The following is a 4,000-nucleotide window of genomic DNA, read 5'->3' on the forward strand; positions in this document are numbered from 1 at the left end:
CAAATTATTTGAGCATGCGTGCACGTTTTGATAAGAAAAGACAGAAGACTGAAGTTCTGTTTTATCCTAAGTTCATGCTCCTAACTTGCCGTACAGAAAAGAGAAATGAACTGTGTCTTTATTTCCTGATACATAGCTTCTTATACCCTTACAAAAAGGCGTGGTTACAGACATTAAAATCATTATAATTGGTTATAGCTAAGCATATATGTCTGGCCCCCGACCCCTGCTGATTGGTCCTCAAAACTAGGCCTTGGTTGCTATGCCAGGGGAATTTCCAGTCACCGTTGTCTACAGTAAATTGACCGCTAGTCTGGATGCTGATGCTATTCTTATCAAACATCTGCTTTTTGATCATAAGACTTGAGTTTCGCTGACAGTTGCATGTCTGGTCAGAACAGATGTAAGGGAAAAGCTCTGTATTTCATAACAGACAGTGTACAAAAATATAGGGCAAAGGGCACATGTATACAATCATAAAACATATAATTATTATGGACATATAATCATTATCTTGACCCTCACACCTTTATTCCATCTGTTTTAGTGGCATTAATCAGAGGAAAAAAATTCATACTATACAACTCTTTATTCCCTTTTTTGGCCACCTAAAGGGGAACAAATCCTTGAACCCCCTTGATTGTTCATGGGACATATTTTCCGCCAGTGCCTCAGATTTAGGAAAAATGTATTTTAAAATTAAATACATGGGAATATTCTTTTAATTGTTGCATAAGATTAGGGATAGAGATCCTGGGTTTAGATACAAAAATCAATAAATTGTCTGCATATGGTGCTCTTAATTTATTCCACCCGGGATGTTATTCCCGTGATATTCTGGTCTGATCTAGCTCGTCTAAGGAATGGCTCTAGGGCCAGCACAAAAATGAAGGTAGATAATAGGCAACCCTGTTTAACTCCATTTCTTATCTGCAGATCTCCTGACAGGATACCGTTTACCCTCACCTTTGCTGTAGGGTAGGAATATAAATCCACTGCATCATGTTATGCTTCAGGCCTATTCCATGCAGTGTCTCAGCCACATATATCCAATTTACCCTGTCAAATTTTTTCTCTATATCTGTTGAAAATAATGCAACTGCCTGTTTATGCACCTGTGCATAATGGATTAAAGAGGACCTCTCACCTATAAAAACCTACTAAAGTAAGCAGCTCCTAGTGCTAAAACAGACGCAGCAGTATTACACTGCTAGCGTTATCGGAGACCTCCGACTTCACGCCCTGTTAAAAAGCCCGTCTGATCTAAGTGTTAGAGTTTAACCTCCAAGGGCATAAGTCTCTCAGCTAACATTTTTTCCACCAATTTTGTGTCCACACATTGAGCAGGGAAATTGGCCTGAAGCTGGGACATTCTGTGGGGTCCTTACCTGGTCTTGGTAGGACTTTAGTATATGCCATAAGAGAGTCCGTTAGTGATGTCTGGTCATATGGGGGCTCAATTCCCTGAACAATTTTCTATAATATATTACAAAATACCCATCTGGGCCTTGGGCCTTACCAGATGGAGAATCTCCTATTGCAGACTCTAATTGCTCCCTTGTAATTGTCTGTCTACGTCTTCAAACTCTGCATCAGCCAGAGAAGGTAATCCTGACCCTCTTATGTACTCTTGGATCTGTGCCCTAAAGTATGGGCGTAATGTATTGTGATTAGAACTATCTACTGAATGTAATGAAGCATAATATTCCCTGAACACTTCCACCACCTCATCTGGCAGGTTAAACCTATTCGCCAGTGTATCCTTTACAACCGGGACATATGTAGTAGCCCTCTGATTATGCTAGTCCCTGACTACATTTATTCCTGTGCTCGTAATAAAAATGGCGACATTTTGTAAAAATGTTTTTAGCTTTATGTAACAAAAGGAGGTCATTGTCTAATAGTTGTTTATGTTTTGTCTCGAGATCCTTTACTTGTTCAAGGAGCATATTCAAACATTTATCCCTTTCCTTCTTCTGTCTTGTCCCATATTTAATAAATATTCCCCTGGTAACTATTTTATGTGATTCCCACCTAATGTAAGGATCAGAAATGTTACCTTGGCTTGAGGCAAAGTGCTCCATTATTGCCTGTTTAACTTCAGTTAAGATTTTTGGGTCTTCTAGGCGTGAAACAATGGTGCACATTTACTTGCCCGTCCTGTCACGATCCACAAGGTACATTGTCTGACGAAGATTCGGAGCTGCCGCGATTCACTAAGATTGTTTGTGCTACGTTTGTGCTGATTTGTGCAGCAAAGGTCCACCAGCCCCCCCAAATTGCCCAAACCAAACAAAGCTGGTGCCAATCAATTCTGCTATGTTTGTGCTGGTTTGTGCTGCTCAAATTTTTGTTTGTGCTGCTTTTGTTTTGAATATATGAACAAAAAATTAAAGGTCAAAAATTCAAGCAGCCCGTCCCCCAACATTAACCGAATCGAACAAAACTGGTGTCAAACGTTAGTGCTACATTTGCGCAGCAAAATTTTTGTTTGTGTCGCTATCATTTTTAATATATTCATACTTTTTTCCAGAGGTCATAAGAGTTCATTTATTCCAAAGTACAATGGGGGTCATTTACTAAGGGCCCGATTCGCGTTTTCCCGACGATTTCCCCTGAATTGCCCCGGGATTTTGGCGCATGCAATCTGATTGTGGCGAATCGGCGCCGGCATGCACGCGACGGAAATCGGGGGACGTGGCCGAACGAAAACCCGGCGGATTCAGAAAAACCATCGCATTTTTAAAAAAAATGTGTCGCAAAAATTGCTCTTACCTTCACTCAGCCCGGCTCAGTGTATTCCAGTGCGTTTCGATGCTCTTCAGCGCAGCAGTGCCACCTGGTGGACGGCGGAGGAACTGCCTTAATAAATCCCGTCCGGACCCGAATCCAGCGCAGAGAACGCGCCGCTGGATCGCGAATGGTCCGGGTAAGTAAATCTGCTCCAGGGGTTTTTGAGTTTTCTGGTTGTACAACCTGTGTATTGCAATTTATGCTGTGTGCACGTGATTATGTACACTAGGTGTGTTGTTTCGCAATTGAGATACTTGCGTATAGGGTAAGTTTGACCCGTGGAGAGAAATGTAAAGGAAGAAATCTTATGTAGAAATTTGCAATGGTTGCAAATAGTATCAATGTTTGAGTCCTGGAATAATTGCAAATCCTGGTGTTTAAAAAAAATTTATTTCTGACCTAGAATGTACATTATACGGTACAGAATAATATGTGTAATCCTTCTCTGTCTCATAAAGCAAAAGTCAGGAATCAATATATTTATGACTGTGTAGAATATGCCTTATGTATCACAATGCGGAAGCAGGATGCTGTGATATTCCAGAGGAGGTATCCACTCTTGGATCGAGGGCCACATTAAAATCTCCTCCCAGTATCACGATCCCCTCCTCAAAACCCCACACCCGGTCCAAGGCTTTAAATAGCAATGTTAGGTAGATATATTGAGGTAAATGTGTATATCTGGGAAGCAATATGTCCTTTTACAGAGATCAATCGTCCCTCCTCTTCTGTATATATATCCAGCCATTCCCATGGAAGTGCACTAGAAATTAGTATACTGGTACCTCTGGCTTTCAGTTCCGGGGTATAACTATGATGAGCTTGTGGGTAAAAGGGGGGAAGATAATTGGTAAGGTTTACGAAGGCATGAAACAATACCTATTATAGGATGCAGAGAGTAGGGGTTGGAAAGGGGGAAAGTTTATTTTTAAAGATTTTACCTCATTGAACTACCAGCCCCTTAATTTAGGTTATGAAATGTCCTTTCTAGAATTCCCTTATTTATTTGAAATAATTTAAGAGAATTTAGTATCTGGTAATATCTATGGAATCTTGTTGCGCCCTTAGCAATAACACAAGTTGAACCAATAAACTAGTAATATCCGCAATACATCAACTTTTGTCCAGCAATCAATATTTTCTCTCATATGTATTTGCCGGTGGTAGTTCCAAATTCCTAGAAAAATTACTTTTCCTTGTTCAGAAA

Source organism: Engystomops pustulosus, chromosome 3 (assembly GCF_040894005.1).
Source record: "Engystomops pustulosus chromosome 3, aEngPut4.maternal, whole genome shotgun sequence".
In the NCBI taxonomy this organism is placed as follows: Eukaryota; Metazoa; Chordata; class Amphibia; order Anura; family Leptodactylidae; genus Engystomops; species Engystomops pustulosus.